Raw genomic sequence first — 23,935 nt, 5'->3', positions numbered from 1 at the left:
TTTTTGGATTGGGGGGTGGGCAAGGGTGTGCGGGAGGTGGGGGTTTTACCAGGTTTGGATGCTGAAATTCTTTTGGGCAATGACCTGGGACCGATGACCTGCACCTACGACCGTGTGCCCCAGCCCGCTGCAGTGGCGGCGGTTACCCGGAGCCAGACCGCGGCAATGTCGGCGGTGGCCACCCCAGTCCCCCAGCCTTTGGGACCAACGTTAGCGGAGGGCACAGAGGAGCCCAGGGAGGTAAGCCAGGATCAGTTGCAACCACAGGCTGACTTACTGTTCCCCCTTACCGTGTCCCCTTCCCCTGACAATGACATGACTGGGGGGGGGCAGATTTAGGAGCCCAGTTTAGGGAGGCAGTGAAGGCAGACCCTACCCTGGCCGGCGTGAGACTTCGGGCGTCCGAATCTCAGGCAGGGGAGGGCACTGAGCGCTGCCTATGGCATAAGGGACTCCTATACAGAGAAGAAGGGAACCCGAGAATAGAGAAGGGATTGACCGGTAAGTGACAGCTAGTAGTACCCCAGGGGTACCGACAGCAATTGTTACGGGTAGCTCACTCTATTCCGTTAGCGGGACATCAGGGGGTCACCAGAACGCGAGCCCGGTTATTGCAGCGTTATTTCTGGCCGGGGGCATCCAGGGATGCGGCTGATTTCTGCCGCTCCTGTGATGCCTGCCAGCGAGTAGGTAAGGCGGGCGACCGTGTGAAGGCACCCCTGAGACCCCTACCGATAATAGGGGAACCCTTCCAGAAGGTAGCGATGGACCTGATAGGACCCCTCATGATTCCTAGCAGGTCAGGGAAGTGCTACATCCTCACGGTGGTGGATTTTGCCACCCGGTACCCTGAGGCGGTAGCGCTGGGCACCATAAGTGCCAAGACAGTGGCAGCAGCTTTGCTGAACATTTTTGCTAGGGTAGGTTTCCCTAGTGAGATCCTAACTGATCAGGGGTCGCAGTTCATGAGTGAACTGTTACATTGTCTCTGGGATGCCTGCGGTGTACAGCACCAGCGCACTACCCCTTACCATCCCCAAACAAACGGATTATGTGAGAGGTTTAATGGTACCCTGAAGCAGATGCTTCGGACCTTTATAGAGGCGGAGGGGAAAGACTGGGAGATTCACCTGCAGCACTTGCTGTTTGCATACCGAGAGGTACCGCAAGAATCTACAGGCTTCTCCCCCTTCGAGCTACTATATGGCCGCAGGGTACGTGGACCTCTGGACCTCTTCCGTGAGGGATGGGAGGGGGAGACTACTGCTACTGATGCTTCAGTGATCCAGTATGTAGTAGATCTCAGAGACCGGTTAGAGATGCTTATGGGGGTGGCCCAGGACCACCTCAGGGCTGCTCAGACCAAGCAGAAGCAATGGTATGACCAGCAGGCCGTAGCAGAGAATTCATCCCAGGACAGCAGGTGCTTGTTCTCAAACCCACTCGGGAGAACAAGCTGATGGCTGCCTGGTCGGGACCGTACCCGGTTATCCGAAAGGTGAATGAGTGCAACTATGTTGTACAGGTAGCGCCTGAGAGGCACAAGACATATCACATTAATATGTTAAAGGAATACAGAGCACCGAGTATGGGAGCAGTAATGGCCATTTGTAGCCCACTGCTGGAGGATCCGGCGAGCAATGCTCTGCCTGATCTCCTAGGGGAGGCAAAGCAAGGAAACACTGTTGAGCAGGTAGAGATCGGGGCACAGTTGAGTGCTAGGCAGAAGGGAGAAGCCAGGGACATGCTAGCTCAGTATAGCGCCCTCTTCACTGACATGCCAGGGACCACACATCTCACCAAACACCCAGTACACACAGGGGACCTGCAGCCTCTGCATAAGCACGCTTATAGAGTGTCAGCAGAGGTCAAGACAAGTATGGAGAGAGAGATTGAGGAGATGCTGACCCTAGGGGTAATTACTCCATCCCAGAGCCCTTGGGCAAGTCCAGTAGTCCTAGTGCCTAAGAAGGACAAAACCACCCGGTTTTGTGTGGACTACCGGTTGCTCAACGCTGGGACGGTGTCAGATGCTTACCCCATGCCCCGCATGGATGAGTTACTAGATGAACTCGCGGGGGCAAAGTATCTGACCACCATGGATCTGAGCAAAGGCTACTGGCAGATTCCCCTGACCCTGGAGGCTAGGGAGAAGTCAGCATTCTTCACTCCAAGTGGCCTCTATGAGTTTTTGGTGATGCCATTTGGGATGAAGAATGCCCCGGCTACCTTCCAACGCCTGGTCAATAGGTTACTGGAAGGGATGCAGAGCTATGCCAGGGCTTACTTAGATGACATTGCTGTCTTTAGTAATTCCTGGGAATCCCACATAGGACATGTAGCTGCGGTGCTGGATAGAATCAGGGAGGCTGGGCTTACCTTAAAACCCACTAAGTGTATGGTAGGTATGGCAGAAGTCCTGTACTTAGGGCACAGGGTGGGTGGAGGGCATTTCAAGCCAGAGCCAGCCAAGGTAGAAGCCATAGTTCAGTGGCCTGTTCCAAAAACCAAGAAACAGGTCATGGCCTTTTTGGGCACCGCAGGGTACTACAGGAAATTTGTCCCACAGTACAGCGCCGTGGCCAAACCCCTGACTGATCTGACTAAGAAGCAACTGCCTGTGCTTATTACCTGGTCTCCTGCTGTGAAACTGCTTTCCAGGCACTGAAAGCTGCGCTTGCTGAGGCCCCCATCCTGGCTGCCCCAGATTATACCAAGCATTTTCTTATTCAGACTGATGCCTCAGACTTTGGTGTGGGGGCTGTGTTGAGCCAGGTGGGGGACAACGGCAAAGAGCACCCTGTGGTGTATCTCAGTCGCAAACTGCTCCCCAGGGAGGTGGCATATGCCACCATTGAAAAGGAGTGCTTGGCCATTGTGTGGGCACTCAAAAAGCTCCAGCCCTATGTCTATGGGAGGGCTTTCACGGTCATTACCGACCACAATCCCCTGAGCTGGCTACAGAGGGTATCAGGGGAAAATGCCAAACTGCTGAGATGGAGCTTGGCTTTGCAAGAATTTGAATTCACCATTCAGCACAAAAAGGGTAGTGAAAACAGCAATGCTGAAGGACTTTCACGCCAGGACTATCCCTCTGAGACTGAATTCATTAATGGTGCCAGCAGTGCCCCACTCCCCGTCAGGGCCAGTGGGCCACAGGACACGCATTAAGAAGGGGAGGTGTAGAGGGAGAGAGGGGGTGGCCCGGTATTAAAGGGGTTGCACCCCATTTGGCCACCCCTGACCGCACCAGGGAGACAAGGGGTTAACTGGGCTGAGGTCCAGAAATGTGATGTAACCCTTGTTATGACATGTAAATGTATTTTCCCCTGTTCCATTGTAATGTCTGGTTACTCAGTGTTTGCATCACACACACACTAGAATCCATCCGGGAGCACAAGGGTTAATAATTCTTTAATGATTATAGCTCTTTGTGTAAGTTTCCCGCCTTTTCGGGCACCATTTTGCAGGTCCCCATTGGCCGCCATTAGGGCTCAATGCATTTCAATAGGAATTTGTGCTGTTTTCGTCCTGTTTCCTGTAGTGACCAGCAGGTGGCGTCCGAGAGGGAGAGCGGCGGTTTCCCATTGAAAGTCAATGGGCTCATTGACTTCAATGGAGATGCCTCGAGGTAACCTAGTTGGCTGCCGTCCAGACCGCAAACCGCAAAGCGGATACAATGTCCTTCAAAAGAGCTAAAATCACTGGGTCAAGTTCAACGTCAATTAGCGGGGAAATAAACTGTTTTAGGGCACCTAGGGATAAAATTCTTTTTGCCCCTAGTTCCTAAGCGTCCCCCCACTCGACCACCACCGGGTCCCCGAATCCTGGACCCCCGATAAGGGTCGAACCAGATAGAGCGGGTCGCGCCATAGGCTTTGCCGGCGGCGGCAGAAACGGCTCAGAAAAATGACTAAGTGAGAAATGCTGAATTTTAGGAATCCATATCTCCGGTTCCGGAGGGTTCAGCGGATCAGGGTTTGGGGTATCTGTAGCCACTGCTCCGGCATCGCTGCAGAACCATCCTTGACCCGCTTGGACCAACCCGACGGAGTATGGACCCCCTTGAAGTTCGGGACTTTTCCCATAAACTTCAATGGCAGAAAACCCCCATTGACTTCAATGGCGGCGATTTACCATTGAAAGTCTATGGCGGAGCTGCCCGTTGTTTTCAATGGGGATTTAGTGAAAAGCTGAGATTTCTTTTTCAATGGAGATTTTTGTATTAAAATGATTTAATGTGCATTGGTGTAACTCCGGTTTCTTAGATCGTAGCAAGTCGCTTTTTGGACCATATGGTGTCCCAGTTCTGGCAATGCGAACTGGGAAGTTTGGACCTGCTAAACCTAACGGAACCGGATATTTTAATACGTTTATGTTTTATGCTTAATAGTGTATCTTAAGGTATGGACAAAGACCCAGAAGAGATTCTTTTGGGCCATAAGGTAGCAGATGGCCCTGGGGACGCCGCAATGTCTAGGATTTAAGTGCTGTTCAAAGAGTTTTATCACCCTCACTGTTTATCCGAAGCCCAAACCAGGGCAGGTCTTAAGTGTTCCAGTTAACACCTTTCAACAAAGGTTTTCCTGCCAGAACTCCAAATGGTAGACTGTCTGGCATTCCTGACGTAAATGTGGGGCTTCAGAAATGAGACCCCCAGAGTTCTACTGCGCATGTGCCAACTAGCAGGGGGGCATGGGTCAGAATGCTTTCCCACGTTAGTGAGTGGCTGGAGGTAATTGTAAACCAATCCCCTGTGCTTAAGGTTAAGAATAGAAGGAGAATGGTTTATAAACTGCTGTCCACCCATATATCCTTTGTCTTCGTTTGCTGATATGGTTACCTGATATCACCTGAATGATTTCCTCACTGCTGAAAGAAATGCTACATCATACTTCTCATTCCCCAACCCTTAAGTAAGTGTACTTCTTGTTCGTTACTGTATTATCTGTTGTGTTCACCTATATTCTAAGGAATAAATACAATTTATTATATCTTAAGCCTCGTTCAGTTCAAACCCAATTATTTTTGTGTAATATTAATAAGCCTGTGGAAGCTATCGTCACAAGGAGGTATTATAGTGTGTATTGTGGGGAGAATTAGTGTGTGTGTTGTTTGGGAGTGATATTCGGGAGGATTGTGTGTGCAGAAGGAAGAATGAGTGAGGGGGGAGTAAGGGAGCAGGATTGAATGAGAGGGGGTCATTGAGTGATAGCGGGGAGGGGAGGGAAGAGTGAGGAGAGTGGGTGTAGGAGGGAGCAGTGCAAGAGACCGTCGGGGGCAGAATACATGGTGAGAAGGGAGGCTGCCTAGAAGCATAAAAATCTACTTCACCACTGTTCTGTACTCTCTTCAATACTCTGTGTTACAGATCTCTCTGGCAAGAAATGGGGTCCAATGGCAAAGACTGCTCTAAATAAGATAGTATAAATGAACACAGAGAGAAATTCCAAAGAGTAACCCAAGAAAATACAAGTGAAATCTAATCGTAAGGTAATTAGTCCCATTAAGTGAAATACATAAAGGAATAGTCCATAAAAAAGCACAAAGGAAAAAAATAGGAGTACTTTATTGTGATGTTACATTTCAGAGAATATAAAATTATAGGAAAACAATTCCACTTTGTTCAGAAAACCAGAAAGTCTTGGTCCCAGGTGGACTGAATTTTTATTGCAAATAAGTTCCTTAATACACAAGTAAAGAATATAGTTACTTATTCTATTCTCTACTGTAAGACGTGCCACATTGCCCAATATTTGGGTACAGTGCCCAGATTGTGACCATGCACTACAGAGGTGAGATTCCCCCAACTCCAATTTGCTACACACTCCAAGAGAGATTATTGTGATCAGAGGTGGAATGAGAGGGGTGAGAAGGGTCGCTGCCCAGGGAGTAGCCTGACAGGGGGTACAGAAATCTCTTTTGGTGCATATATTGCGGAGCTGCATTGATTGACTTGTCAATCAGCTCTGCTGCCTATCCCATTGACATCATGATCCGGCACTGTGATCAGCTGCAGCGCTGACCCAGGTGTGTTAGTGCAGCACTTTACAGGGAGGGAACAGAGGTTGTGGATGACAGATGCTGGGGATAGGCCATGAGTACGGGCCAGAGTAAGGTGGAGACTTTCTGTACTCTGCATACAGGACACTGCATGCATGACAGTGTCTGTGTGTGTGTGTGTGTGTGTGTGTATTCCAAGTGTCAGTGTGCATAAGTAAGTGTGCTCTGTAACTATGCCTGTGTGGCAGGTATAGGGGGGTGGTTCAGCTGGAGGAACTTATCCAGGCACAAAAGCACATAGATGCCCCAGATTATACCACCCCAAATGCTGATAATATCCTGCTGCACTTTACAGAAGATGATGCAGATGTCAGTGGGTGGTGGGTTCATTAAATCCATCCATCATATCATAGCCACACTGTGCATATGATGTACTGAATCAATCACAGGAAGACATCTCCATGGTAGGGGTAGAAGTTAACAGAATATGTCCAGCACTGTGGTGTGTAGCCCATAAATAATAATTGTGCACATTACAGAACATACTTGCAACTGCAAGATCATTTTGCTGCTTGTAGTGTTTGCTCTTGTCCTGTGCAGTGTTGTCGTAGATCCGTCTCTTCAGTGTTCACTGCAATAAAAGTAAGACATTGCATTAATATTACAGAAGTTTGGGAGCTGAAATCCCACTATGCTGCAGACATTTTCCCTTTGCATAAGATTCTTGTGATTATATCTCAATGATGATCAATAACAACTACATCATAACACAGCCGCTCAATACAAAATATGTATTTGCTATCAATGGTCATGGAGGCCAAACGTCACACAATGTACAGATATACTGCTGCGGCCGAGTTTATTCGAGCATTTGCCCGTTCTTGGCCGCAGCAGTAACCTGGCGCGCGCCGGAGGGTGCCGGGCGCACGCCGAAGCAGCGGAGGAGCGCCCTCCGATCGGGGCTTTCTCCCTTCCGCTGCCGGGTCCGTCGGGTCCCCCGGAACCCCCTGCCGCTGTCCCCCACATCGCGGGACACCAGTGCTCCCTCGGGGAGCCCTGGACGCGCGTGCAGGGGGCGCAGGCACCCGATGACGCGTGACCGTGCATCGGTGATGCGCGGCACGCTGAGGGAGTGCGGCTAGCACGCCGGGGCATCCCCCGGCTTGCGGTGCTAGCCGTGCTTCAATAAAACGTGTCGGTAGTGTAGCAAGGATTATTTCTTCCTCTGGTGCATTATGATGGGATGTGTTGTAAGATTCTGCATTATTAGCATCACTGAATCTTTTGGAAACTGAGTAATATTCTATGTTTTAATGCAATATTATGGATGATCAGCCGGTAAAATAAAGCTTACTGTATCTGTAGCCATGCTCTACCCATGATGTGCTGAATCAATGACTGCAGAGTGATTCAGAGTGGTAAACATGACTGGAACTCATCTCTGAATAGAGGACAGAACAGCAGTGCAGAGTAGGAGGTGAATGTATCTCAAATGGAAGACTTAGTAGCTGTGTGGGGAGTAGACAGTACAGACTGATCAAATAAATAGTTAAAGGAGTATCTTCAACATTACTTGGCTTTGTTATCAACATTGAAGTTTCTCTTGTTTTTTCTGTTCTTTAAATCACTACTACTGATGCCATGTGTAACCTGTACTGAGAGATATACTCTACTGGCCTAGATGAAACCATATGATGCAAACAGGATTCATCCCACTCCAGATTCATATGATTGCACCACTTCAACCTTTAATAAAACACATAGAACTACAGCAGTGCGCTACTGCACATGTTCTTGTTATGAATGGTAGTAGATGTGGTCCTTGGGTCAATACTTCATACAGCAGCCACACTCTACTCATGATGTATTGAATCAACAAAAACCTGCTTGGTACAGATCACAGGAAGGGTAGAGTAGAGGGGAATATGTCCAATGCGAAACCCTTAGCAGCTGGATTGTGTGGAGTCAACAAAACGACAAATACTAAATGAGAAATATACACATTGCTTATCTGTCTCTGTGTAGTCATTTTCCTCCTCTTCAACTGTCTTTCAAAATTTCTCTTCTGACAGAAAAGAAACACATGGCTTCAATATTCACTGTTCTTCCCTCCTGAAATAAAAGTTAAGCATTGCATGGTTATGATCATACATACAATGAACCTTGCGCCAAACCATGTGATCCAAAGTAAATCCACCTCCCTCCCATAGCTGTGTTCCTTCTAGAGCTTCTACCACACAAGTCATTAATGTTCGTGACACTGTACTGCAGTCACAGTCTGCACACAAAGTACTGAATCAATTACATCACACTGAAAAGGCAGTCTACATGATGCAATAGTTAACCATAATAACTCTGTCATGCAAATGACAGGAAAACCTATATGTATATCATTAGGGGAGAGGGGAAAAATAATTAAAAAATAAGTGCGACAAATAAAAACAGATTATAGGAAAGTAAATCCTTGCCCTGGGAACTTTACAATCTAATAGAAATGTTAGAAGACTTAAAGAGAGGTAGCAGTTGGGGGAAGAAGTGCAGTAGATGACAATGCTTGTCCTTAATGGTGGGTACAATTAGTAGAAAGCACATCTTGGGAACAATAGTTGTTAGCAGTGACTGTGGGTGTGGGACAGTAGCCACGAGTCAAAGTTTTTTAAATGCTTGATTTAAGTCGTGAATTTTAAGATTGGTCTTACATGTGGGTGGAAGAGGTTATGTTGGCATATACTGAGTGTGAGGAAGTTTCACATGTACGGTGCAGTGATGGAAAATGGTTTCAGGCAAGTGAGAGAACAGTAGAGGTGAAAGAAGTTTACAGGAGACAGTTATGGTTATAGTGCAAGAGACAAGCAAGGGCATAACGAGAGATCAAAGATGATATGCAAGAAGGAGCAGATTAATGGAGAGCCTTAACAAAAAGGTAAGGAGGAGAACTTTGTAGGTGATACAAAAACTTGATGGGATGCCAGGACAGGGATTTAAGGAGATGAGCAGAGACTGTTGTGGGAGAAAGTGAGATAATTCAAGCAGCAGAGTTTTGCATAGGAGAAAGTTGTGAAGCATGGAGGCCTGTTAGTAGTATGTTAAAATAACCTATAGGATAACAGTATACATTGGAGTTTTAGCAGTAGGTTGAGAGGGGACAGGGAAGATCTTGGCAATATTACAGAGAAAGAGGCAACACATTTTACCCATAGCCGTGCATGTGAATGGAGATGGAATTGAAGAGCCAAATGTTACTCCTATGCAACATGTTTGATGACAAGATAGATGGTAGTACTGTTTACTGTGATGGAGAAAGGGGATAATATGAGCCCAGTGTTAGACATTAAGTTTAAGGCAGTGGAGTGCCATCCATGAGCATATAGCCAGGAGACAACCCAAGAGTAGGGACTGGATTGCAGGAGTGAGAACAGGGGTGGATAGATTTGTGTGTGTATCATCCGCATAGAGATTATATCTAAGGCCAAAAGCATTGATGAAGTCACCAAATGATAGTATGTAGAGAGAAAGAGAGATCTCAGAACAGAGCCCTGATGTATACCCACAGACAGATCAATAGAAGACGAAGACATGTTAGCAACAGAGATGGAGAATGTGTGACAGGAAAGTTATGATGAAAACCAGGATAGAACTGTGTTACGGATACCAAGAGAGAGTTTAGAATATGAAGGAGGAGAGTGATTGAGAGCATCAAACGCAGCAGATAGATCAAGTAGGATTAGTAGGGAAAAACCTTGGGAATTAGCTTTAAGCACAGTCTGTAGAACGTGCTGTACGAAAGGCAGGTTGTAAAGGATCCAGGAGGGCATGTGATTTAAGAATGTTGACACTAGCAATTAGAAGGCAAACAGCATGAGGGATACAGAGCGGTAGTTAGTAAGGCACATAGGGTGTAGTTTGTTTCTGACAAAAGGGTGACCGCTACAGGCTTAAAGTAAGAGGGCAAAAATCCAGAGAATAGGGATAAATTGAAGATGTGGGTGAGAGTGGGGACTAAGAGATGCAGTAAGGTGTGAGGGGATACGATCTAGAGGGCATGTGGTAGAGGGAGAATAGAAGATGATTAGCTTCCAGCTCTGTAAGAGAAGAAAAGGAGTCAAGTGCAGAAGGAGATTTGGGTAGAAGGAGAGAAGGGGGAAGGGACAGAAGGAATCTCCTTTTGGGTGGCATCCACCTTGCCTCTGAAGTAGTCAAATGCTTGAGGAGAAGTGAAGGAAGGATGGCAAGTGGGAGGAGAAGGTCAGTGGAGGGAGTCAAATACAGAGAAAAAAAACAGCGTAAATTAAATTTGAGTGTTGATGAGTGTGGAAAAAAGTAGTGTATTTAGCCCTAGAGAGCAGCTTTATACAGGACAGGAGACATTTTTACTGTAGAAAAATCAAACAAAGTGTGAGATTTCCTCCGTAGGTATTAAGAACAGCGAGTGGAAGTGTGATGAGTGTGTTTGGGAATTTAGCCAAAGGTGTGGGTTAGAGGGATGAGTGTGTCAGAGCCTATAGGGGGCATATAGATAGGAGGATAGCATTGTAAGAGTTAATAAGATTGTTAGTTTAAGCAGAAAGAAAGAGAGAGAAGAGAGAAGAGAGGTTAGAGTAGATGTCAGAGGAGAGTTTAATTAAGCAGAGGCAAATCAGTGGGACAGGTAAGATGCGGTGAGGGGAATGACTGATTGTGACTGATGAGAGCAGAAGAGGTTATGTACAACTAGAGCCTTGTTAGTAAGAGTGGACATTCCAGAGGGCACAGGAGAAGGGAAGAGAAAAGTAAGGAAAGGAATGTGGATTACATTAGATAGGTTAACACTCTTAGTAGGGAGGCCTGATGTGTATATGAGCCGGTCCAAGATTATAAGAGATATCCCCCAACATCAGCGAGCATAGAAGGAGACACAGAGATAGGTGTAGAGAGAGACAGAGATAGGGATATGTAGAGAGAGAAGGGCGTCAAGAGAATGAGACAGATAGGCGTAGAGAGAGGAGACATAGAGAGAGGGGGCTTTGAGAGGGGGGCGTAGAGAATGAGGGAAGGTGGAAGAGAATAGGATGTGCAGGAGTGCATTTCATTGAGCAGTGCAGAAATAGCTGCAATAGAGGTCTGTACAAATGGTGCTTTGTGTAGACACATGCAAAGGTAGGGGAAGGAAAGTGTATAGAACATGTGGATAAAAGCAGGAGTGTGGAAGTTAGAGAAATTAGAAAAGTTTTACAGAGGAGTGAGGAAACAGAAAACAGAAAGAACAAGAGAGAGGTTACATTGGGATGACGTGCTGTGGTAGAGAGAAATGCTAGGAGAGAGCCTCCAGATATTAGAGGACATGAATTGAGAGAGCAAATGTATAAATCAAAACCGGAGGGGGAGGTATAGCACGAAAGCTTGCACAGCAGTTGATGAAGATTATAGTCTTAAAGTTGCGTGTACCGGTCAGGGCACTCAAGAAGGTCAATGCTCACAAGTGCAGAGTTCATGAAGAAATGCTGAATCCAGTTCCCCTCCAATTTAATTTTAATATAACTTTTTCATTCTTCATTACTGCAAAAAGCAAACAAAACAAAACCACATTGCATTACTATTTTCAAAATGGATTGAATGACATATTCAACAGTAACTGTGTGATGCCAATATTGCCTTCTCACTCGTAGGCCAGTACGGTCAGGTACCCAGTACTGATAAAACAATAAGTGCCCGTACTAAGTACCAATATGAATTATAAGGAAATGTAAAATCTCCAGGTCTCTCTCCATCTCTGCAACAGATATATGGATAAGCCCATATTAAGGCATCACGTGACCGGAGCCGTCACTGACTGGGTATACGCAAAGATGCAGGGAGATGCAAAGAAAGGGAGGGAGAGAGACAGGGAGAAGATGGGAAACGGAGGGAGGCACGGATGGCAGGCCTCTCTCTTTCACTGGTGCATGCAAGGAGCTGGTCCCAACATCCACAAATTGTGTGTGTATTATTGGTTGTGTTTTATGGCGGTAGGAGGATAGTGTGTATATTGTGTGTGTGTGGGAGTATTATATTGTGTGTAGGGTATTATAGTGTGTATATTATGTTGAGGTGCAGAGGAGAGTGTTAGATTGGGTATCTTGTGTTAGGGGGTATTGTGTATATTGTGTTTAAGACTATAATATTATTGGGGAGATTATTATTGAGGAGGTATTAAAGTGTGTATTGTGGGGAGTATTAGTGTATGTATTATTTGTGGGTGACAGATGCTGTGGGTAGGCCAAGAGTACGGGCCAGACTAAGGTGGAGACTTTCTGTACTCTGCATACAGGACTCTACATGCACTGCAGAGGTGAAATTCCCCCAACTCCAATTTGCTACACTCTCCAAGAGAGAATATTGTGATCAGAGGTGGAAGATGAGCAGGGTCACTGCCCAGGGAGTAGCCTGTCAGGGGGCATGGAAATCTCTTTTGGTGCGTATGTTGCCACGTGGCATTGATTGACCGGTCAATTAGCACTGCTTCCTATCACAGTGACATGATCCGGTGCTGTGATCGGTTGCAGCGCTGACCAAGGTGTGTTAGTGCAGCAATTTACAGGGAGGGAACAGAGGTTGTGGGTGACAGATGCTGGGGGTAGGCCAAGAGTACGGGCCAGAGCAAGGTGGAGATATTCTGTACTCTGCATGCCCATCCTGCATGCCCAGGACTCTGCATGCATGCCAGTGGCTGTGGGGTGTGTGTGTGTAGGTATGCCAAGTGTCAGTGTGCATAAGTAAGTGTGCTGTGTGTGTAAGTAAGTTTGCCTGTGTGGCAGGAGGTGTAGGGGGGTGGGGGGCGGGGGGCGGTTCAGCTGGAGGACTTTACCCAGCACAAAAGCACATAGATGCCTCTGATTATATCACCCCAAATGCTGATAATATCCTGCTGTAGATGCACTTTACAGAAGATGATACAGATGTCATCAGTGTTTGGTGGGTTCATTAAATCAATCCATCATATAATAGCCACATTGTGCATATGATGTACTGAATCAGTAACACCAATCACAGGAAGACATCTCCATGGTAGGGGTAGTGTTGAAGTTAACAAAATATGTCCAGCACTGTGGTGTGGAGCCCATACATAATAATTGTGCACATTACCAGAACAACATATTGTCAACTGCATGATCATTTTGCTGCTTGTAGTGTATAATCTTGTCCTGTGCAGTGTTGTAGTAGATCCGTCTCTTCGGTGTTCACTGCAATAAAAGTAAGACATTGCATTAATATTACAGAAGTTTGGGGGCTGAAATCCCACTATGCTAATGACAGTTTCCCTTTGCATAAGATTCTTGTGATTATATCTCAATGATGATCAATAACAACTACATCATAACACAGCTGCTCTATACAGAATATGTATTTGCCATCAATGGTCATGGAGGCAATATGTCACACAATGTACATATATAGCAAGGATTATTTCTTCCTCTGGTGTATTATGATGGGAGGGTGAGATTCTGCATTATCAGCATCAGTAAATCTGTAGGAAACTGAGTGATATTCTATTTTTTAATGCAATATTAGGGTAAAATAAAGCTTGCTGTATCTATAGCCATGCTCTACCCATGATGTGCTGAATCAATGACTGCAGAGCGATTTAGAGTGGTAAACATGACTTGAACTCATCTCTGAATAGAGGGTAGCACAGTAGTGCAGAGTAGAAGGTGAATGTATCTCAAATGGAAACCCTTAGCAGCTGTGTGGGGAGTAGACAGTACAGACTGACCAAGTAAATAGTAAAAAGTAGTAACTTCAACATTACTTGGTTTTGTTCTCCACTCCTGTTTTTCTGTTCTTTAAATCACTAATACTGATGCCATATGTAACCTGTACTGAGAGTTATATACTCTACTGGCCTAGATCAAATTAAATGATGCAAACAGGATCCCTCCCACTCAAGATTCATATGATTGCACCACCTCAACCTTTCATAGCAATAACATAGAACTGCAGCAGTGCGCTACTGCACATGTTCTTGTTATGAATGGTAGTAGATGTGGTCCTTGGGTCAGTACTTCATACTGTAGCCACACTCTATTCATGATGTATTGAATCAACAAAAATCTGCATGGTACAGATCACAGGAAGGGGTGGAGTAGAGGTGAATATGTCCAATGCGAAACCCTTAGCAGCCGGATTTTTTGGAGTCAATAAAACGACAAATACTAAATGAGAAATATACACATTGCTTATCTGTCTCTGTGTAGTCATTTTCCTCCTCTTCAACTGTCCTTCAATTTTCTATTTTGCAAGAAAATGAACACATGGCTTCAATATTCACTTCTGTTCTGCAGTCTTTCCTCTTGAAATAAAAAAGTTAAGCATTGCATTATTATTATTATAATTATTATTGACGATACATACAATGAACCTTGCTCCAAACCATGTGATACAAAGCAAATCCACCTCCCTCCCACAGCTGTGCTCCTTCTAGAGCTTCTACCACACAAGTTATTCATGTCAGTGAAACTGTACTGCAGTCCCGGTCTGCACACAATCTACTGAATCAATGACATCACACTGTGTCACACAATGTCATGCTAACGACAGGAAACAATCTTTGTATATATCTTTGTATATATAATAATAATAATAATAATAATAATAAAAAAAAATAAGACAGGACAGACACTCCTACATTGCAATCAATAGAAAATAACTGGGACAGGCACTTCAAGGATGCATACGGTCCCGGATAAACTGTAGCTACCTATACACGTGTGCCTTGTCTCTAGACTCTGCATATATCTCTATTTATATACCACCCATTGTGTACTCAGCGCTTTACAAGAGAGACCAAAAAGTACAGGAAATTATTATACAATAAGTTCAACAAACAAAAACAGACAATAGGAAAGTAAATCCCTGTCCTGGGTAGTTTACAATCTAAGAGAAATGTAAGGAGACTTACAGAGAGACAACAGGTGGGGGAACAAGTGCAGTAGATGACAATGCTTGTCCTTAATGGTGGGTACTTGTAGTATAAAGCACTTCTTGGGAACAATAGTTAGTGACTGAATGAGTGACAGTAGCAACGAGTAAAAGCTATTGAAATGCTTCATTTAAGTTGTGAATTTTAAGGTTGATCTTAAATGTGGGTGGAAGAGGGTATGTTGGCATATACTGAGTGTGTGTGAGTTTCACAGGTAAATTGATGGGAAAGGGTTTCAGGCAAGAGAGCAAGTGCGCAGTAGAGGTGTAAGAAGTATAATGGAGACAGTTATTAGTAGAGCTTAGGAGACGAGGAAGGGCATAACGAGACCAAAGATGATATGTAGGAAGGAGCAGATGAATAGAGAATAGTGTTGGACTGGGTCCTCAACTATAAAAAAATGGGTAACGGGTACCCGGCCAAAATGAAAGGTTCTACCCGGTCGGGTACACGGTTTGGCACTTACCTTCCGGGTGGCGGTGACATCTAGGATCAGCAGCAGTCCTGTGACGGTGGCAGCATCTGTGGTGTCTTCAGCCGGCGGGGGAGCTGCAGGCTCACAGACACAGCTTACCTGCTTCGGTGCTGTGGAAGTGATTCCTGCAGCTCCCCCCGCCAGGTGAAGACACCTCTGATGCTGCCAACATCAGAGGACTGCTGCTGCTGATCCTAGATGTCTTAGGAAAGGTAAGTATAAAAGATTATTTCCAGCTGCCCTGACATTACCCGACGCCGGGTATTACCCGGCCAAGTCCACTTCTCAGTGGCCGGTTTCGAGTAATGTCCGGGTAGCTGGAAATGTGTCGGGTAACGCCGGGTACTCGGTACACCACTAATAGAGAACCTTAACAAAAAGGTAAGGAGGAGAACTTTGTAGGTGATCTGAAACTTGATGGGAAGCAAGGAGAGGGCTTTAAGGAGGAGGAGGAGATGAGCAGATACTGTTGTGGGAGAAAGGGAAATTATTCAAGCAGCAGAGTTTTGGATAGATTGCAAATGAGAAAGTTGTGAAACAGGGAGCCCTGTTAGCAGTATGTTAACCCATACGATAAGGGCATGCATTGGCGTTTTAGCAGTAGATTGACAGAGAAAAGGGCAAATCTTGGAAATATTACAGAGAAAGAATCGACAAACTTTAGCCAGTGTCGTGAATGAAGATAGAAAGGGAAGAGTCAAATGTTACTCCTAGGCAATGTGCTTTCATGACAGGATGATGGTAGTACTGTTTACTGCGATGGAGAAAGGTGATATTAGGCCAGATTTAGGGGGAAATATGAGGAGCTCAGTTTTAGACATTAGGTTTAAGGCAGAAGAGTGTCATCCATGGAGGATATAGCCAGGAGGCGACCCGAAACTAGGAACTAAATTGCAGGAGTGACGGTAGGGTGGATAGGTGTGTGTATCATCTGCATAGAGATGATATCAAGGGCCAAAATAGTTGATAAGGTCAACTAGTGATAGTATGTAGTGAGAGAGGTCCCAGAACAGAGTCCTGAGGTATACCAACAGACAAAACAACAGGAGACAAAGACACGTTAGCAACAGAGATGGAGAATGTGTGATGGAGAAGTATGATGAAAACCAGGATATAAGTTTGCTGCGGATACGAAGAAAGAGTTTAGAATATGAATGAGAAGAGTGATTGACAGTATCAAAAGCAGAAGAGAGATCAAGCAGGATTAGTAAGTAAAATGGACCTTGGGAATTTTCTTTATGTACATAATTGGTTACATTGGGAAAGCCAGATTGTGAAGGGCCCAGAGGAGCATGTGATTTAAGAATGTTGATCAAACGGGAGATCACAAGACGTTCTAGCAATTAGGAGGCAAATGGTAGGACGGATACAGGGCGATAGTTAGAAATTCACACAAGGTCAAGGTTATTTTTGAGAATAGGGGTGACCACTGCATGCTTAAAAGGAAGAGTTGAAAGAGCCAAAGGATATGGAGGAATTGAAGATGTGGGTGAGAGTGAGAATATAGGATTGAGAGGGCATGTGGTAGAGGGAGAAGAGAAGATCAGGTTCCAGCTTTGTGACAGGAGAAAAGGAGTCAAGAGTGCAATGAGATCTAGATAGAAAAAGAGAGAGGGGGAAGGGAGAGAACGAATCTACTTGTGGATGGCATCCACCTTGCCTCAAGTGAGCAAAGGCTTGAGGAGAAATAAAGGATGGATGTTAAGTGGGAGGAGAAAGTCAGTGGTGGGACTCAAATACATAGAAGACAGTGTGAATGAAATTGGAGTGTTGATGAGTGAGGAAAAAGTAGTGTTTGACCTTAAAAAAGGAGCAGAGTTTTACAGAACAGGACAAAGGTTTAGTGTAGAAAATCAGACTGTGAGATTTCCTCCATAGGTGTTAAGAGCAGCAGTGTGATGTGATGAAGTGTGATGAGAGCGTGCTTGTGAATTAAACCAATGCATGGGTTAGGCTGCGTCTATAGTAAGCACGCAACAGAAGGCAAAGTTAGCGCATGCCTGTCGCTCCAGCAATCCCTGCACTGAGGTCCGAGGCGACGGGGAGGCCCTGCATCGCTCGCACGCACTGTGGACGACCAAGCGTGTGCCCATGATAATCACGGCCTTAGAGGGATGAGTGTGTCAGAGCCTAGAAGGGGCATATAGATGATGGAGGAGGAGGGAGGAGGAGATGATAGCATTGTAAGAGTTAACAAGATAGTTAGTTTAAGCAGAAAGTGAGGAGAGGTTAGAGATAAGGGTAGATGTCAGAGGAGAGAGTTCAATTAAGCTGAGGTATCGAGTAGGACAGGGGTGAGGGGAATGAGAAGTGGTGGATGATGAGAGCAGAAGAGGTCATGTACAAATAGACCATGTTAGTCGTAGAGCAGACATTCCAGAGGGCACGTGAGAAGGGAAGAGTAAAGTGAGACAAGGAATGTGGATTACATTAGATGGGTTAATACGCTTAGCAGGGAGGTGGAGAGAGGCAAGAGGCAGAGGGTGGTGTAGGGGTAGAGGAAGAGATGTTGCATGTACCTTGTCAGAACATTAAAGAACGTCAATTCACACTGGTGCAGAGTTGATGATGAAATGCTGAATCCAGTTCACGTCCAATTCAATTTTAACAGAACTTTTTCATTCTTCATTACTGCAAAAAAAAAAAAGTAAAAAACAATGCATTACTATTTTCAAAATGGATTGAATTCCCCCACCAATGACTATGTGTTACCAATATATCCCTCTCAGTCTCACTGCAGCACATACTGTACCAGTGTGAAAGTAAGAAGGTACACAGTACCGGTAAAACAATACGTGCCGGTACTATGCACCATATGAATTATAAGGGGATGTAAATCTCCCAGTCTCTCTCCATATCCGCAACAGAGCGGGCTCCGGTCAGTGGCATGGATGCCCATATATGGGTATGCTCATATTTGGGCATCCCATGTCACTGACCGGAGCCGGCTCTGAGTATAGGGATATATGCGGAGACGCAGAGGTGCAAGGAAATGGGAGGAGGCACGGTGAGAAACAGGGAGAGACCACAGGAAGATAGAGGGCAACAACTTCCACAAGGTACTTGTATGGGTATAATTGTTTGTATTTTGTGCAGAGGGGGTAATTTCAGATAAAATACAATTCTCCACCCTCTACGAAACAATTCCACTTTGTTCAGTAAGCCAGAAAGTCTTGGTCCCATGTGGACTGAATTTAATGCAAATAAGGTCCTTAATACACAAGTAAAGAATAAAGTTACTTATTCTCTACTGTAAGAAGTGCCACATTGCCCACTATTTGGGTCCTGTGCCCAGATTGTGACCATGCATGGCAGAGGTGAGATTCCCCCAACTCCAATTTGCTACACTCTCCAAGAGAGATAATTGTGATCAGAGGTGGAACTAGGGGAGGGTGTGAGCAGGGTCACTGCCCAGGGAGTAACCTGACTGGGGGCACGGAAATCTCATTTAGTGCATATGTTGCGGCACTGCATTGATTGACCGGTCAATCTGCACTGCTGCCTGTCACAGTGACATCCTGATCGGGCACTGTGATCAGCTATAGCACTGACCCAGGTGAGATAGTTCAGCACTTTACAAGGAGGGAACAGATGTTGTGGGTGACAGATGCTGGAGGTAGGCCAAGACTGTTGGCCAGAGTAACGTGGAGACTTACTGCACTCTGCATGCCCATCCTCTCCCTGACATCAGGGGAAGGAAGTGGCCCTGGGGTGTGTGTAGGTATGCCAGATGTCAGTGTATGCATAAGTAAGTATGCCTGTGTAGTGGGAGGTGTAGGGGCGTTAAGCTGGAGGACTTAAAACAGGCACAAAAGCACATAGATACCTCTGATTATACCGCACCAAATGCTGATAATATCATGCTGTAGCTGCACTTTACAGAAGATGATGCAGATGTCATCATTGGTTGGTGGGTTCATTAAATCAATCCATCATATCATAACCACACTGTGCATATGATGTACTGAATCAGTAACACCAGGAAGACATCTCCATGTTAGGAGTAGAGTTGAAGTTAACAGAATATGTCCAGCACTGTGGTGTGTAGCCCATAAATAATAATTGTGCACATTACCAGAACAACATACTGTCAACTGCAAGATCATTTTGCTGCTTGTAGCGTATGCTCATCCTGTACAGTGTTGTAGTAGATCCGTCTCTTCAGTGTTCACTGCAACAAAAGTAAGACATTGCATTAATATTACAGACGTTTGGGGGCTGAAATCTCACTTCGCTGCGGACAATTTCCCTTTGCATAAGATTCTTGTGATTATGTCAATGATGATCAATAACTGCATCATAACACAGCCGCTCTATACAGAAGATGTACTTGCTCTCATTGGTCATTGAGGTAATACGTCACACAATGTACAGATATAGCAAGGATTATTTCTCCCACTTGTGCATTATGGCATTATGATGGGAAATGTTGTGAGATTCTGCATTATCAGCATCACTGAATCTTTTGGAAATTAATTCTATGTTTTAATGCAATATTATGGGTGATCAGCCGGTAAAATAATAATAGCTTGCTGTATCTGTAGCCATGCTCTACCCATGATGTGCTGAACCAATGACTGCAGAGAGATTCAGAGTGGTAAACATGACTGGAACGCATCTCTGAATAATGGGCAGCAAAGCAGTGCAGAATAGGAGGTGAAAGTATTTAAAATGGAAGATCCTTAGCAGCTGTGTGGGGAGTAGACAGTACAGACTGACCAAGTAAATGGTAAAAGGAGTAACTTCAACATTACTTGGCTTTGTTCTCCACATTGAAGCTTTCCTCCTCTTTAAATCACTAATACTGATGCCATGTGTAACCTGTACTGAAAGTTATATAATCTACTGGCCTAGATGAAACCATATGATGCAAACAGGATCCATCCCACTCCAGATTCATAGAATTGAACCACCTCAACCTTTCATAACAATCACATAGAACTGCAGCTGTGCGCTACTGCACATGTTCTTGTTATGAATGGTAGTAGATGTGGTCCTTGGGTCTTTACTTCATACTGTAGCCACCCTCTACTCATGATGTATTGAATCAACGAAAACTTGCATGGTTCAGATCACAGGAAGGGGTAGAGTAGAGATGAAAATATTCAATGTGAAACCCGTAGCAGCCGGATTGTGTGGAGTCAATAAAACGACAAATACTAAATGGTAAATGAGAAATATACACATTGCTTATCTGTCTCTGTGTAGTAATTTTCCTTCTCTTCAACTGTCCTTCAAATTTTCTCTTTTGCAAGAAAAGGAACACATGGCTTCAATATTCACTTCTGTTCTGCAGTCATCCCTCCTGAAATAAAAGTTAAGCATTGCATTGTTATTATGATAATACATACAATAAACCTTGCTCCAAACCATTTGATGCAAAGCAAATCCACCTCCCACCCACAGCTGTGCTCCTTCTAGAGCATGCATGTCAAACTCCAGTCCTCGAGGGTCCCAAACAGGCCAGGTTTTCAGTAGGGATATCCTGAAAACCTGGCCTGTTTGCTGCCCTCGAGGACTGGAGTTTGACATCCTTGTTCTTGAGCTTCTACCACGCAAGTCATCCATGTGAGTGACACTGTACTGCAGTCCTGGTCTGCACACAATCTACTGAATCAATGACATCACACTGTAAAGGCAATCTACAAGATGTATTAGTTGTCCACACTTCCGAAATGTTACTTTTATGTCCAAATCACTTATTCCCATGACCTGATATTTGTATTTGTTATTTATAGGATTGTCACAAAGAGTTGATGAGGTCACCAAATGATAGTATGTAGAGAGAAAGAGAGATCTCAGAACAGAGCCCTGATGTATACCCACAGACAGATCAATAGAAGACGAAGACATGTTAGCAACAGAGATGGAGAATGTGTGACAGGAAAGTTATGATGAAAACCAGGATAGAACTGTGTTACGGATACCAAGAGAGAGTTTAGAATATGAAGGAGGAGAGTGATTGAGAGCATCAAACGCAGCAGATAGATCAAGTAGGATTAGTAGGGAAAAGTGACCTTGGGAATTTGCTTTAAGCACAGTCTGTAGAACGAGCTGTACGAAAGGCAGGTTGTAAAGGATCCAGGAGGGAATGTGATTTAAGAATGTTGACATTCTAGCAATTAGGAGACAAACAGCAGGAGGGATACAGGGCGGTAGTTAGTAAGGCACATAGGGTGTAGGTTGTTTCTGAGAAAAGGGTGACCACTACAGGCTTAAAGTAAGAGGGTAAAGAGCCAGAGAATAGGGAGGAATTGAAGATGTGGGTGAGAGTGGGGACTAAGAGATGCAGTAAGGTGTGAGGGGATACGATCTAGAGGGCATGTGGTAGAGGGAGAAGAGAAGATGATTAGCTTCCAGCTCTGTAAGAGAAGAAAAGGAGTCAAATGCAGAAGGAGAATTAGGTAGAAGGAGAGAAGGGGGAAGGGACAGAAGGAATCTCCTTGTGGGTGGCATCCACCTTGCCTCTGAAGTAGTCAAATGCTTGAGGAGAAGTGAAGGAAGGATGGCAAGTGTGAGGAGAAGGTTAGTGGAGGGAGTCAAATACAGGGAAAAAAAGACAGCGTAAATTAAATTTGAGTGTTGATGAATGTGAAAAAAAAGTAGTGTGGTTTGGCCCCAGAGAGCAGCTTTATACAGGACTGGAGACATTTTTACTGTAGAAAAATCAAATATCAATTGTGTGATTTCCTTCATAGGCATTAAGAACAGCGAGTGGAAGTGTGATGAACATGTTTGGGAATTTAGCCAAGGGTGTGGGTTAGAGGGACGAGTGTGTCAGAGCTTGAAGGGGCATATAGAGGATAGCATTGTAAGAGTTAATAAGATTGTCAGTTTAAGCAGAAAGAGAGAGAGAGAGCAGAGAGGTTAGAGTAGATGTCAGAGGAGAGTTTAATTAAGCAGAGGAAAATCAGTGGGACAGGTAAGATGGGGTGAGGGGAATGACTGATTGTGAATGATGAGAGCAGAAGAGGTCATGTACAACTAGAGCCTTGTTAGTCAGAGAACGGACATTCCAGAGGGCATAGGAGAAGGGAAGAGAAAAGTAAGGAAAGGAATGTGGATTACATTAGATAGGTTAACACTCTTAGCAGGGAGGCAGAGGCAGGGAGACCCGATGTGTATATGAGCAGGTTCAAGATTATAAGAGATATCCCACACATCAGCAAACATAGAAGGAGACACAGAGATAGGTGTAGAGAGAGACAGAGATAGCTCTATGTAGAGAGAGAGGGACGTAGAGAGAATGAGACAGATAGGCGCAGAGAGAGGGGGCGCAGAGAGAGAGGGGGCGCAGAGAGAGAGGGGGCACAGAGAGAGAGGGGGCGCAGAGAGGGGGCGCAGAGAGAGAGGGGGCGCAGAGAGAGAGGGGGCGCAGAGAGAGAGGGGGCGCAGAGAGAGAGGGGGCGCAGAGAGAGAGGGGGCGCAGAGAGAGAGGGGGCGCAGAGAATAGGATGTACATGAGTGCTTTTCATTGAGCAGTGCAGAAATAGCTGCAATAGAGGTCTGTACAAATGGTGCAGTGTGTAGACACATGCAAAGGTAGGGGAAGGAAAGAGGAGAACATGTGGATAAAAGCAGGAGTGTGGAAGTTAGAGAAATTAGAAAAGTTTAACAGAGGAGTGAGGAAACAGCAAGCAGAGAGAACAAGAGAGAGGTTACATTGGGATGACGTTCTGTGGTAGAGAGAAAATGCTAGGAGAGAGCTTTCAAATATTAGAGGACATGACTTGAGGGAGCAAATGTATAAATCAAAACCTGAGGGGGAGGTATAGCACGAAAGCTTGCACAGCAGATTATAGTCTTAAAGTTGCGTGTACCTGTCAGGGCATTCAAGAAGGTAAATTCTCACAAGTGCAGAGTTCATGATGAAATGCTGAATCCAGTTCCCCTCCAATTTAATTTTAATATAACTTATCCATTCTTCATTACTGCAAAAAGCAAACAAAACAAAACCACATTGCATTACTATTTTCAAAATGGATTGAATGGCATATTCAACAGTGACTGTGTGATGCCAATATTCCCCACTCACTCGTAGTGAAGCACTTATTGTACTAGTGTTGAAAGTAGGCCGGTAGAGTCAGGTACGCAGTACTGATAAAACAATAAGTGCGCGTCGTAAGTACCAGCTCCGCAACAGTGCGGGCATCACATTAGTGACGTGGATGAACATATATGGATAAGCCCATATTAAGGCATCACGTGACCAGAGCCGTCACTGACTGGGTATACGTAAAGACGCAGGGAGATGCAAGGAAAGGGAGGGAGAGAGACAGGGAGAAGATGGGAAACGGAGGGAGGCACGGATGGAGAGAGGGAGTTCTTCCGAGCTTCTGCTGGCCTCTCTCTTTCACTGGTGCATGCCGGGAGCTGGTCCCAACATCCACAAAGTGTGTGTGTATTATTGGTTGTATTTTATGGGGGTAGGAGGGTAGTGTGTATATTGTGTGTGTGGGAGTATTATATTGTGTGTAGAGGTGCAGAGGAGAGTACTAGATTGTGTATCTTGTGTAAGGGTG

At 45.2% G+C, this 23,935-nt stretch overlaps 1 long non-coding RNA gene across 1 annotated transcript; it reads right to left on the bottom strand.

The window, feature by feature from the left end:
- Positions 1-5,662: 5,662 nt before the first annotated feature.
- LOC142476399 (uncharacterized) lies at positions 5,663-20,647 on the bottom strand. Its single transcript, XR_012791649.1, has 8 exons — positions 20,599-20,647; positions 19,489-19,584; positions 17,933-18,044; positions 14,189-14,308; positions 13,105-13,202; positions 11,428-11,538; positions 8,006-8,115; positions 5,663-6,634 (listed from the first exon to the last, which is right to left on the bottom strand). It is a non-coding gene; the product is annotated as an uncharacterized LOC142476399 (long non-coding RNA).
- Positions 20,648-23,935: the final 3,288 nt, after the last annotated feature.

Source organism: Ascaphus truei, unplaced genomic scaffold, assembly GCF_040206685.1.
Source record: "Ascaphus truei isolate aAscTru1 unplaced genomic scaffold, aAscTru1.hap1 HAP1_SCAFFOLD_1575, whole genome shotgun sequence".
NCBI classification, from domain to species: Eukaryota; Metazoa; Chordata; class Amphibia; order Anura; family Ascaphidae; genus Ascaphus; species Ascaphus truei.
Note: the sequence above shows the minus strand (reverse complement) of the source record. Positions and strands in the feature narration are given on the sequence as shown.